The sequence below is a fragment of the Diorhabda carinulata genome, chromosome 1 (genome assembly GCF_026250575.1).
Source record: "Diorhabda carinulata isolate Delta chromosome 1, icDioCari1.1, whole genome shotgun sequence".
NCBI classification, from domain to species: domain Eukaryota; kingdom Metazoa; phylum Arthropoda; class Insecta; order Coleoptera; family Chrysomelidae; genus Diorhabda; species Diorhabda carinulata.
In genome coordinates, this window is record NC_079460.1 from 12,534,044 (window position 1) to 12,549,358 (window position 15,315).

At 31.0% G+C, this 15,315-nt stretch overlaps 1 protein-coding gene across 4 annotated transcripts in view; it reads left to right on the top strand.

Moving 5' to 3' along the window:
- The first annotated feature begins 473 nt into the window (after positions 1-473).
- LOC130895760 (metabotropic glutamate receptor) overlaps positions 474-15,315 on the top strand; it is a 406,290-nt gene continuing 391,448 nt past the window's right edge. For all 4 annotated transcript variants that reach the window (XM_057803330.1, XM_057803314.1, XM_057803337.1 and 1 more), the window contains exon 1: positions 474-570. The gene's annotated coding sequence lies outside the window, so the exon portion shown is untranslated. The remainder of the gene's footprint in view (positions 571-15,315) is intronic.

Below are 15,315 nucleotides of genomic sequence, written 5' to 3' on the forward strand. Positions count from 1 at the left end.
TAAATGTTCACTTTTCATTCGATGAATTTTTTGTTGATGTTAATTAGTTTAGCAGAATTCAAGACTTGTATTTTCTAATGTATAGCGCTAATGTGGTTATTCGTGTATTTTATAGGTTCTGATATATCTTTGGCATCAGCAGATAAATTATTATTGAGAATAAACCATAAGTTAGCTGAAAAATTTATAAGCCTTTCAGTATAAGAAATACTACCCTGCGTCCACTTAATTATTCAACTTCAAATATTTTTTATTAACGGATATTTTCAACGTATTCATGGAAAATTGTTATAAATTTAGAAATTTTTACTTGAGGATAGTGGAAAATGTCTGGTTGATCTCTGAGGACTAGCACAACAGAAAGTAATAATTTGTGATATTGAATATCGCGAATTAAAGGATATTTTGAGAGCGCAGGTTCCACTGGAGCGGCGGGCTAGCTGGAGACGATTGTTTGTGGAGCGCGACTGTTCAGTCTCTCGCAACGTGTCTTACAAATCGCCCTCTAACTTCTTCGCGTTCGGATAACGTCATTTTATTCACGCTCCTTGCCAAACAAAATTATCGAATGTGAGTATTTGAATTTGTGAGAAATAGCAGTAGATATTATTGTAATTGACAGCGCTAATTTATTTGGAAAGAACATTCATTGTTGTTCCACAATCTCCTTCTTACTTTTTAATATATCTTTATTTTGTTAAATCTACAAAATTTCATAAATCTAATATCCTCCAGCACATACATTTATTTAGAATCAATATATATATATATATATATATATATATATATATATATACATATATAAATTTCTTCAATTTCTTATTTCTTAGACCTTTTGATATATTAATGCATCTAAATGTTTTCGATCTTAGGTCTCTTCTGTTTTGAAATTAGTTTTTTTGATAGTTTTTAGAAGGAATATAAATTTTGATGTTTCGACTTTTCTTTAAGTCTTTATCAAAATATGATATTGACACTGACAATTTGCTTATTTATATTGATCTATAGATCACCTAATATCATATTTAGTATGTCATAGAGGACATAATACATTATCCAAATATTTCACTAAATTAAAGTCTAAAACACTAAAAAACAAAAGAAGTAATATTATATATCAAGTCCCTTGTACTAATTGTGACGCTGTCTACATAGGGCAAACATCTCAGTATTTAGAAAATAGACTAAGAGGTCATCAATACGATAAAAAAATAGAACTGTATTAACGAACCATGAAATATCAAAAAAAAACATATATTCAATTATAAAGATTCAAAAATTGTTGAAACGGAATCTAATACACGAAAAAGAGATTTTTGTCGAAATGGTTCACAATGATAAAAAAGATCTAATTGATTTAAGTAAAATTTATAGCTATTTTGTAAATTCTAATAAATTTAATTGATTACCGCTATATATTTGAGATGTGGGAACCAACCAACCAATTAATTTTTCTTATTGGAACAAACTTCTAAGTTGATTTTATCCTTATTTTGATGTTCATGATGAAGGTGATCTATAGATCAATATAAATAAGCAAAGAAAAGTCGAAACGTCAAAATGTATCTTTCTTTTAAAAACTCTCAAACAAACAGAAGAAACCAAAAATCAAGAACATGAACATTTTGATGCATATATATATATATATATATATATATATATATATATATATATATATTGTGGAAAATACAATTTTTCTTTTATTATTCTGTGTTAATTATTACTTATTCTTATACCTTTCTTTTAGTATTGGGGTGAATATTTTATCATGGAATGTCTATTATGTTTTGGATGTGAAATCAGGAAGAATGATATAATCGTCGGTTTTTTTACTTTATCTTGTTACCATAACTTATAAGGAAGAAGATAATTATTTTTTTCTACGCCCCTTCCTTAAAGTAATAACAGCATATGAAATGATTTAACTTCAATCAGTAATTCGATTTGTCTTAATCAAGTAGTGGAAAGTGAAAGTGGAAATTCCGAGTTTGGAATAAGTACTCCTGAAGAAATTATAGAGGGCAAAAGCGACAACAATAAATTTGTTGCGGAAAAAATCCAAAGAAAATTATCTAAAAGATATAACATTTTCATGAAATGGCGAACCACATTAATATTCGCAGCTTCACAAAACGCATTTAGCTTATTTCTAAGAAAGGGCTAAAAAACTCCAGTCCTCTATACTATAGTCCAGCTATTGTAAACTAGAAGCAACCTCAATTACAAAGGATACTGTAGATTTAAGTAAATACACCAAATTCATTGCATTTTTGAAACGAAAATTGGTTGGGTACAAACCGAAAAAAAGTAATAAATTTTCAAGAGAAAGTGTCCAGAAGACAAATATTTAATTTTGAGGTAAAAGTTTTATTATTTAATTAGTTTTTGTTACTTTATTGATTAATTCGTTGGTTACAATAATAGTGGGAATAGCTGGAGGTTGTCAAAGGGAATAGTTGTATAAAATGAAAATAGATGACATTGAAAATGAGGGGGAGTTTCTATTCATCACGATTCCAGATTCAAAAATGTATAAAAGTCGGCGTTTTATATTTATTGGATAAACCAGTTCAAACATGAATTTAATCCATTTATATCAAAAATATACCAATCTGAGCCGGAAAAACCAGCAATCACTCCTTCCTATCATATAGAAATGGAAAATGGCAAGTTGTTGGTATAAACACTTTTTCGAAAATGCCATCGTTAATTGCGCAATATTTAGGTTTACCGCATCCATAAGAATATACAGGTAATGCATTACGACGTACTTCGGCATCGTTTCTAATTAATTCAGGTGGATGCATTCTTTTAATAAAACAACAAGGAGGATGGGAATCCACTGTTGTTGCCGAAAGTTATATGAGCAATTTTTTCAACACAAAAATAATTTCTGTGTTGGACGAATGTTACAATGAGCTAATAACAGCAGTTTTTTAAACCAACCTACATCATATGAGAATCAAGTGACCCATTTGATTGTTACAAATATTCACCATTTAAGTGAAACTTTAACTGGTAATAAAACAAATACAAGCGTGACTGCATCGAAAATTAACCTAACAATTACGTTTTCGATATTCACATTGCGAATTGAAACAAAAATATATCATTTAGTTGTTTTGTTAATATCGTTGTCTACAATTAATAGTCACGTCAATGAATACATAAAACAGGCAATCTTCCGAAGTCCTCTAGAACAGCTCCGATTTTGATGTTTTTTTTTATATTTTGTTTTTTATATTCTTTAAAATCAGAAACCTCTTGGATTGGGGACGGAACTATTTATCTTGTTCAAACAATATCTGTGATATTTACGTATCTTGTTCCGAAGGTATAGTTTGCCGAGGTTGTATTGAATTCGCCGGGGTTACAATACTACTTTTTCCAAGATTATGGAAAGTTCCTGTACCAGTCAAAGTTGCGGTATCAAAATCTGCATTGTCACAAACAAACTGGACAAATGGATTATTATTTAGTACGGCAGAATATTGATAAAGTGCTGAAGCTTCATATAATTGTGCTTCATAATAAGATGCACAGAAACCTAAAGCATGACATAAGTCTATGACTTTTCTGGAGCCAAATTTTCTGTGTAGTGTTACACTCAAGCCAATTTGAAGGGGCGATAAAAAAGAACGTGGTCTCACAGCAGACATAATTGCATGTGCGATTGATGTTATTTTTTTGTCGAGTTTATTATCGAAATTTTTTCCCTCTTGTTCTTTCTTATAACTTCATGGAGTAATAACTTCAATGATTGAGGAATTACATCCACCAATTCTGTTCCAGAGAACATTTTATCACTACCAGGATAATTATTATTATTGAAGATTTTTTTACAGATGTCTGTGTGGATTAAATCTGCAACCCCCTTGATTTTTCTAATATTATCGTCCTCAGCATGCAAATTAGACTCTACAAAAGATCTATTTAGAATGTCATGATGCTTCTTCTTAAAACAAAAAAGAGTAGACAGTCCTTGGTAATTTGATACGATAAGATCTTCTTCAAAGTGTTCCTCTAATCGACGCTTAATAGTTTTAGGAGCAGGCGGATTATCACCTACAAATCTATCAGCTCTTTTAAAGAGAACTGACAATCGGGATGATCGTCAACATAATCAATTATTCGGTCCATAGCGTCATTTGTATTAACCGTTCGTGGATCAATTGTTTTTTCTGGTGTATTATTCTGTTTTAGAATATCTGCATAACAAGTCCGATGGAATTTGCGCTTACAGATCTCAAATCACTCGCTGAATTAATCCTCAAAAGAAGAGACCAAGAAGATTCATCTCTTTTATTCTTGATTAGGTCAAGTAATTTATTCTTCGTATGATGGGAAGTAACAACAGAAATATTCTATTTACAAAAAAATAGAGACCAAACTAAATTTTTTATATAAATGTCGTTGATATTGTTTAAACAATATAAATAGTTCCGTCCTCGCTCTAAGAGGTTTCTGAGATTAAATAATATAAAAAAACAAAATTAAAAAAAAATCATCAAAATTCCGAAGCAAAGGCTTCATTGACGCGACTATAACTTTCAATTCAATCTTTATGCGTTCGTTATTAATAATTGTAAGTTACCGAAAAACATGAATAAAATATCCCAAATTCTATTTGAATTTTAATTTTTTGTTTAGGGCTGTGGAGAACATGATGTATGCAAAATGTGTATAAAGTATCTTTATTCTGGCATTTCCATTCGTGAAAAAAAGTGCTACTTTATGCACTTGTTGCATAAATCACTATTTTCCAATCACCATAATATATATATTAGATTTTTTTTATCAAGAAAGAAATTTGTAGCTTGGGTCCCCTTCTTGTTATAATCATAGTTAATCAATAGAATTTCTAATGTTGTCCATGATTTATTGATGTAATCAATTCCATTTTTCAACACACGATACTTGATTTGAATGGAATGATAATTCAATTTTGATAAAATATATTATTGACATTTTTTTTCTTCGAAACGATTTCTGACGCTGGCGTTCCCTTAAGCACTTATCACATAAATTCTCCCCTCTTTAGAAATGAAAGCCGTATGTGGATAGATAAACGGAAGACGTTTCTCGGTACTTCAGAATGTTCTATGAACTAACTATAGTGTGTCCTCATTGAATAAGTATTACTAGAGATAATATTCTTTTTTTTTACAATTCACATTCTCTTTCTAATTCCAGTTACGTATCGCCCTATATATTTAATAAATGTTGGTCGGTTGTTAGTTATAGGCTAAATTAGAATATTATCATTCACAATATACGAGGTATGTTGTTTTAAGAGATAACAAGAAAAATAGTGAATGTCATTACTGTCCATAATTGAAATTATCTAGAACTATACAGATGGTTACTTACTCGTTTGAGAGGTGTGAAAATTGTATAAAAAGCAACGCTCTGTAGCTTACTTCACGTTAAAGGACAAATGTTTACTGCGCCCAAAAGACTTTCGTAATATGATGCGATATCTTCGTATTGGATTAAACTGTGATTATTCTGTCGTTTGTATATAGGGTGGAGGAGAAAGTCTCTCATTTTCTTTCTTGTTTCAAGTGGAATCCCCTGTATTTTATAAAACAAATAGGATATTCCATTTTATAACTTTTTTGAAGCACTCCTTACATCTAAAGTATTTCAAACATTTTTAAATTTACTGTAGGCCAAAGTTAAGAGAGATTGAAATAGCTTCTGAAATAAAATAAATTTCATTCAAACATATTAACATTATTGTGTTTTTAGATTTCTCAGTGTTTTAATATTTTATGTTAAATCATGTTCAAAAATCAATCAAAAATGTCTGTAGAAGTGTTTCAATATTTTACAAGGCATATTTTTTAAGTAAGTACCGTTTTGCGAATCCGCCGCCGCAACCTCAATGTCGGCGTTCCACACCTGCGCGCTGGTTAACTATATCTCTTGTCTACGCATTGACGTCATTAGAGTCCTTTTTTTTCATTGTTTACGTTGTTTACTGAGTGTTTAAGATGCCTCCGACAATCGTGAGTGTCGACGATTGTGAAGTACATGATGAGTGATTGAATGGTAAGGATTTGCACAAAACCCAACCACAATGAAGGTGAAGATTTTTTAGACCAGTGGTGACGAAGCATGGGTGGTCTACGTCACACCAGAATCGAAACAACAATCTATGGAATGGCGACATTCATCATCACCCAAAAAAGTGAAGTTTAAGCAAACAATTTCTGCCCGGAAAATCATGTGCACAGTTTTTTGGGATAGAAAAGGAGTATTGCTAGTGAAGTTTCAGCTTTGTAATTAAAATATCAATGTAGAGTCTTATTGTGAGATATTGAACAATCTGCGTCGCTCAATCCAGAACAAAAGACGTGACAAGTTGAGTAAGGGTATCGTTTTGCTGCATGACAATGCCCGTCCACATGTGGCTAATTGAACCAAAGATCTCATCAAATCTTTTCAATGGGAAACTCTAGATCATCTTCCCTACAGCCCTGATCTGGCGCCCAACGACTACCATTTGTTCCTGCACTTGAAGGAATACCTGGGCGGTCAGCGTCTTCAGGACGATAACGAAGTCAAAACAGTTGTGATGCAGTGGTTAACAAGTCAGGCGGCAGAATTTAATGAGGAGGGTATTCAAAAACTGGTGCCACGTTATGACAATTGCCTCAATATTCACGGAAATTATGTAGAATAGTAGATTAAGGTACAGGCATTCATGTAAAAATAAAATTATTGCCATATCTTTGCACTTCTTTTTTTAATTCCAAAACGGTACTTACTTAAAAAATATGCCTCGTATATTATTATACGGACTGAAACTTCTGATTTATACAATTTTTAGGCCTAGTACCCAAAAGGATCTTCAATTTTATGTAGCACAGTATAACCAAAACTAAATTAACAAAATTGTCTACTTTTTATTCCAACAGATTCAATATTGATATGTCAGAATTGGAAATTTTCAATATCGAATATTTTGTGTCCATTCCTAGACTTGGAATTTTGACAAGTGTCATTATAAGGGATAGTATTCTAGTTTATGAACGGAGGATTCTTTATGTAAGTCTTGCATCAACTTCCGTTTATAAAAGAATAAACTAGAACGTACATATTAATTATTTTCTTCAATTGATTCTAGATCTCAAAATTTATCGTAATATATAAATATATATGCCTCTTATATTAAATCTTGTTAAAAAATCAATAAAAAATGAAATGAAAGTGACATTTCTTCAAACCACCAGAAATTAGAGAAGCTGCAGAAGTTGCGTCATCAAATTTATTGCCGGAAAAGTCAAAGAAAGTATATTATATGGCATATGAATTTTGAACTGACAACAGGGATTATTAATAACTATAAATCAATACCATCCTTTTGTTACATTAGACACCAAATATTTGTTGAATTAATACATATATTTTTGTGTTGATTATCATGGAGATATTATATATACTATGTTTGTTAGAATAAAATAATACTGTTTCTAAGAAGTAACAAAATTTTCCAACCATAAAACTTCAGCAAAAATATTTAGTAGTCATGGATAAAGTATAGTATTCTACTCACGTATACCTAATGAGTTATTATTCCCTCGGCGATTTATGCAAAAACTTCACTTCATAACATGCAGTAAGCTACAGAGCTTTGCTTTTCATACAATTTTCACACCTTTCAAACGAGTAAGTAACCCTCTGAATAGTTCTAGATAATTTCAACTATGGACAGTAATGACATTCATTATTTTTCTTGTTATCTCTTAAAAAAACATAAAATTGAATTGTTATTCCATTCAAATCAAGTATGATGTGTTTAAAAATGGAATTGATTAGATCAGTGAAGCATGCACAATATTAGAAATACTATTGATTAACTATGATTATAAGAAGAAGGGGTCCCAAGCAACAAATTTCTAAATTGATTTGATGTATATACTATGGTGCGTACATTATTTTCTCTACCGCCTTATACAAAAAACTCAAATAGAAATTTAGGATATTTTAATTAAGCCATTCGGTAAATACAATTATTAATAACGAACGCCTAATTATTGAATTGAAAGTTAATTGTAGACAACGATATTAAGAAAAACTAATAATTAAATGATGTATGTTACCTCTTTTCAGGGGTGAAATTTTTTTATCGAAGATAAGTAGGTAAATCAATAAATTGACTCAATCCAACTTTTATTGTATGAAGTTTTTTCTGTCAATACTTCACTTCAGTTATTCACGATTGAAATTGTCAATTATCAGGCAAAAAAACGTTTTCGGACGGTTTTTCGCGAATAACATAGAGAAATATGCATTTAATCGAAATATCTGCAGAGAACAAGATTATAACTTATAAAAAAAATGAAAAATCGTGTATTTATGATATTTGCAGACCCAATACAAACGGAATTATTGTTTGTTAAACGTTGATTGGTATATTCAAAGGCCAAAATGGAGAGTTTCTACGTACCATAACCAAAAACCAATGCATCTTTCATAGATAAATATTTGTCAAAATACTTTGAAAAAAATTATATTTTTATTCTTCATAGAAGTTTCTAGCATCAAAATTAAGCTAGTTATGAAGAAAAAAATGTCAATTCCTATTTTTTCGTTGGGAAAAAAATTGTGAAAATCTCACCCTCTCTCACCCTATTTAAAAAAGAATGCTGACACATTAGAATTCACTTTTTTCAATTTTACTCACTTTTAGGTCCTTGTAATACTATATTTTTCCAGTTTAAAGTATTATGTTTAAAAAAAAATTAGCTTGAAATGAGAAAATCATTTTCGTAATTTACCGAATAATCGCATTTGAAAATAACTCAAAAACTTTATTAATACGTAAAATTTTTTAGAGTACAAACTTGTAGGATTGTCTCTTTGAGAATTTTGGCGTTTAATTTTTTTTGTGGGTAAAAATTGAGTGAGATATAGCCTGCTTCAAAAATTAGGCGAGTTATGGGGAAAAAACAAAAGCATATTTTTGTAGAAATTAGATCATTCATATTAGTATATTGATGAATACACATGGTGACTATGTTTTAGGTTCAGTTAAACTTTCACTTACGACACAAGATAAAAAGGATCTACTAACTTTGCGCCAATTTTATAAGACAATAATCCTTTTGAAGACTTTGACCAATTGCAAAATTTGGTACAGGAATCATTAAAAAAGATTAGTAGACTAAATTCAACTGAAATTGAATTATCTAGAAAAGATGTCATTCCTTGATTGGAGTTAACAGTAAGATAAAAATAAATGACAAATTCGTTCTTGTAGATCAATTATTACTATTTCAAAGAATATGTGTAATGAAGAAGTGACCAAAAATTAAAATCATATGTGAAATTTGAATATTTGAATTGGCTCTCTCATTTTTTGATGATGTTGGTATGAGAAAATCTAGAAAATCCATATTGTATTCATTATTTCAAGCGCTTCACATGATCTTATCGAGAAAGAAAATTTTGAGTAGTACATTGATTGAGGCATGCTGCTTTATAAAATTAAGTTGCCTACTGATTACAAGTATGAAAAAGTTTCTAAAGAATATATTTTGTATTTTTTTGTTTGTTTTTGTTACAATCCAATTAGTAAGGCCAAAAGATTCACAATTATCTGTAAGTCAAGAAGAATTTCTGTCGAATTATAAGAATAAGACTCGCTTCGTAAGGTACCTTATGCAAGCTATTAAATGCTATCAAGGGAAAAGGGAGGATGATGTAGAGATTGCAAGTAAAGAAGACGTTGATATCCTTGTGATTTTGACTGGTAAAGCAAAAGCCGAGGAAGGAATTTATTCCTTGAAACTGGGCAAGCAAAATGTCGCTAATGCGATATATTTTTCTAAACCATTGGAAATAGACCACTCAAATTGCTCAAAATTAATAATAATCGCCTATTACTTTACGGGTTGTGATTCAACTTCAACTTCAGCAATACAAAAAATTTTTTATCAATATTTCAAAAATGCATCAAAATGTTTTTGATTTTAGGTATCTTCTGTTTTGAAATAGTTTTTTTGATAATTTTTAAAAGAAAGATAAATTTTGACGTTTCGACTTTTCTTTAAGTCTTTATCAAAATATGTTAATGGCATTGACAATTTGCTTATTGTGCTCTACTCAATTTACCAATCTGCTGCAATATTTTTGGTTGATCGATTAAGGTCGGTTAAGAGTGTTTCTCTTCTTTTATTGCTTAAAGTATTCGCGATTAGTACGAGCCGTAAATTAACAAAGAGGGATATCACGTACCAAAATCACATAGCATTTGGATTATGTATATAGTGACTATAGTGACTCCTTCGATGGTGACCGTTAAAAATTAGCTTAATGAGTATCATCTTGGTCGCACGTCAATTTTTGACGAGCCATATCCAGGGGTCTTAAAAAAAGGTTCTCACGCAGGATAATGTGACAAAAATACACAAATAAGCAACCGCAAATTGAAAATGCCCTAATAGTTGATACAGTAGTAATTTAAAAAAATCATATGCTGCATGGAATTTTGGACATGAAAGAACTGTCGGTATGATGGGTGTCACTTTGACGAAACATATTGGTCTCATGGTCTCATTTGGAGGAGAAAAAGTGCTCTTCCATATAAGTAACGCATTGGCTCACACCTACATAATCGCCACGGCCGAATTAGCTACAAATGCTGTTCTATCTCTCGTATTCTCCAAATTTGACCCCGTGTAACTTTCTTTATTTACAAACTTGGAAAAAACCACTCGCTGAGTAGAAATGAGGAGGTCGTCGCCGCTACACAGGTCTACTTTGGAGGATCTTTGTGTCAATTGTAAGAGGAGACTATAGTAGAAAATAAGTCGCCACTTTTTCAAAGTTTTCGTTTTTATTTTATAGACTAAGTACTTATCAGTCCGCTCTCGTAAACTTTTGTATACAATTGTATAAATGGAAAAATGTATCTGCTGTTATTCAAATCTTCAGATGTGCGGTTCTGGTTTTATTTCAGATCATCAGCCATATTCTTTGAATATCAATATTATCCAATTAGATCGATTATTTTTATTTTTTATTTATTTATTTATTTTAGCACTTGCGATGTTTCTATTCATCGGAAAAAAGCATAAATAGCTACTTTGGAACTATCCAAAATATCTCTTTTAGAAAATTTTATAACCTTCTAACCGTGCATAAAGGTAAACTTTTATAGTTCATAAGAATATTTCTTTCTATTGATTCAAAATTTACTAAAATCATATGTTTTAATATTTATATCCATAAATAAGAACTGGTATTGGTTGTCAAAATGATGGAATCGATCACAAGTAGAGAGGCAAATGAATCAAAACAAAAGGTGTCGTGGTTAAAACTTAAAAAACAAATTCTAAAGACTACCCTGCCATTTTATTAATGAATACTGATGTAAATAATGATGTTGAAGCCTAAACGATCAATATTGAAAAATCAAGAAAGAGACGAGAGCCCATTTTACAGGATAAAGTTCCATTGTTATGGCCAAAGGGAAAACCATTAGCGAATGAGAAATTTGAAGACTTGAAATATATTTCAAAACTTACTATACTTATACCAGAGGAAACCAAAAAGTTTTATAATTTTCCTAAAAACTTCAGAAATTTCAGATATTGATAAACGCTTGAACCTCAAGTGATAGTGTTAATAATCAGAATAAGAAGTAATAGTGTAGTTTATAGTAGCAGATCAATCACAAAAACTTCAAATTTAGCTACAAATTTACAGACGAATAATCGTAATACGAATATATCGTATGTAAATCAGAAACTATCATGATATTTTCAAACGTGGCAACTTCATATTAAGTAAATGTGATCTGTGTCGAATAGTTTAAAACATGGCCTAACCCTAACCATAATGAATTCTCAAATAAACAAATGCGAGAAATATTTTGTGCATATGCACAAGAAAATTAATCATATGTTGCTGCTTGTAGGAAAGATTCAGTAATGTCTCCGAATAAAATACAACAGAAACTTTTCGCAACACTTATCGGATTATATATAGAGACTTAACATTTTATGCTTAAACGAGAAGTGGGGCAGCCGAATTATATTTCTGTCAGATAATCAGAAAAATGACATATTAATACAAATTCATGGAAATTCCCAGCTCAGCATTCGCCGATTACCAGCAATTGCGGCGGTAAAGCGTTTTCAATTTTTCGAAGAGTGAAAACAAAAACTTTTTTCCACCATACCATTTTACACCAATTCAGAACCATATTCCTACAAGATACTCATACGGAACAATACATTCCCACTTCATCAAAAATATTCTGTTTACTGAAGAGGCTACTTTCATTCATATAGAAGTTGGGTGAATAGTTATAGTTGGGAAATGAGAAATCCTCATTTACCTTGTGGCAGAAGAAGCTCATTCTCCTCCAGAGTGTATGTAATCCTTTAGATTCTCATCTTTGGGGACATGGTTAATAGTTGTGACAATGAGCCGACATGAACTGTTGCTGACTATTGGGGGCATATGTAAACTTGATATATATGCTTCAGTTTTTTATTTCCTCGGTAAAATTCCAAAGAGTGGGCAGATTGATGTCTTGGAATCAACCAAAAAAAGGGTGATTCGTTGCGCGGAGTAGGCAGATTGAAAATGGAATTCAAACGTCGAGAATTTTCAAAATTTCAACACGGTTCAACCCCTAAACCTATATTGCGATAACGCGTTCTTCGTTTCGGTGCTCTTCGCAACTTCCAGTACACCTCACTATTGGTTTTCCTCGTATATCTGTATTGAATTAGAATAATTCGTTCATGTTCTGTCAAAGGTAGGTCTTCGACGAATCAACAATCAGGTGAAATAAGTATTATTATCAAGAATAGTTTTGTTTGTAAATCGGTTAATTTCTAAAAACAAAAATATTTATATATATGGGCTCTTGTCGATAGGGTTACCTAGCTGTACGCATTGAGTTTTATCCATGGATTTTTGTTACTAAGGCTGATGGAAACCGTTAGATCATTCATTCATATCATTCATTTTTCATTTGAATTATTTCCTTCATGATAAAAAACAATTTAGCCAGGCTCGATAATGTCGAGATGACGTTTTCTTACTTTGTAGCCCTTTCTTTCTTTACGTCATTATCAAATTATCATCTTAGTGAAATACTTTAATAATTCACCTTACTTTAATCTGACGCGCTCGACAAATTATGATGATTAATATTTTTTTATTAATCTGACCTTTGATATTTCACCGGTGCTCATATTTGGTGGAGGTACTGGGTACAAGGTATCCTCCTGTATATTTCCCCGCTTCAGTAAATCCTGAAATCCCGGCTTGGGCTCCCCTACTACAATACATCATTTTCTCGGTTGTTTTGAATAAATCATCTAATATTTTATATGAGGATCGTGATCAAATCAATGATTATGTACCTATTTAACAAATAATTGTGATTTGGCTATGATTTATTTGTCAAAAACTGATATTTGACAATGACATGACCTGACAGTTACTGATAACCCACACACAAGTGTGGGGAGTTTTTTTAGCGAACAAGAACGGAGCCTACTATAGTGCGCAAAGAATCCAAATATTGATTGTAAAAAAAGGTTAGCATTTTGTAGGTGGGCTTTATGAAAAGTGAATTAATAGAGAGACTTTTTCGACTATGTTCTATTTGGAGTTTAAGCCACATTTAATTGTTGTTTTAACAGGCAAAATTTTTACTATTATTCTTTATCTAATCCATATCACATAGTGACATACAGTCAAACTAGATGGTCGTTGCATGTGTGGGGAGGTCTTATTGGTGAATATGTAGTAGGACCATTACCTAACAATTATTTCAAAGTAATGTCTGATTTATAAACGAACTTTAAAATTAATTCGTCGGAAATATCTTCTAATCTTTTCTTTTGCTTTTTATTTAGATTCCGGAAAAATCTCGGTAAGAGATTTCTTAAACGTTCGACGATTAATCAACTTATCTGCTACATTTCTATTATAACCGTTGAGAATATGTATATCCTCAATTAAATTCTTTTCATTTTTGTATCTTCCCACATAAAGTAGAAAATTAATTTATTGGTTTATTAGGACACTAGAAGTGGTCATTTTATGTTGGCTGCAATAGAAATAATCGACTTGCATTTATCAGTGATTTTTGTTAGTATATCAAATTTAAGCTATGCTTCTGTTTACGATGGTTAATATGTATAAAAATGACTATCCATCATTTTTTATTTAATGAGTGAAGTTTATAGTTGAAGATTTTAATTTAATCTATGTTATATTACATTAATGAATGAATATATTTCTTTCAGCCCATATGTATCGTGCAACTTCATACGATAAGCGGTTTCCTATTTGATTTTTATGCCAGCAATGCTTGCAGTGGAAGCGCATAGTAAAAAATTATAGATGCTCTGTAATATTTCCAAAAAAAACTTACCATGTAGAAGTTTTGCCATCTTTGTCAAAGTTTCATTGCTTTTATCTGCTAAAATGAAGAGTTGCTGAACCGGTTGCCACACAAGAAAATATGAATTACCAGGCACTACTTTACATCTTTACCAAGGTTTTAACTACAGTTTATTATTACTTTGATTGTACTTTAAAAATATTTGAAATATTTCAATTTTCATAAATGTCCCGAACAACTTATTTATTCCTTTATTATTTGAACCTTCCAGTATCTTAACCATGTTGCGATTCTTCACTGAAAGAAGTATGCCTCAGGACAGTTACATCTAATTCAGTCAAAAAGTCCAAAAAGTATCCAACCGTTATCGGAAGTATCGCTTTCGTCATGTCTGCGAGAGCCAATTCAAATGTATTACAGTTAATCATTTTTGACAATAAATACCAATTCTTCGGAACATTTTAATTATATGTGTATTTAACTGAGAAGGAGAATTTAATTCAGCCATAGTATTAGTTGATCCTAATAAAGCATATTTTATGTAATTAAAAATATGGCTTTCGGGGTTTCCGTATGTTTTTATATTTTCGTTCAAGCCTTATCTCTACCATAAACGGAGCAGGGAAAACAATGAAATATTTGGTAACAACTGCTTTTTCATAATAATGCATGCACCTGCAACTTAACACTTAACTTTAATTCAACTATACTCCAACAACATTCTTATTATCTCAACTTTCACCTTCATCCCAACATACAAGGATTAGCTGACTCCCTAGTGCAGCAAAAGCTTATACCCATGATATACTGAAACTACTGCAACTCTTCTCTAAAATACATACACATACCTCCGATCGTCAAATAAAGACCAAATGCGCTAAAACAAACAAGGAAATTATTAAACAATTGAAGCTCTTAGGAGAAGAAGATGGAGA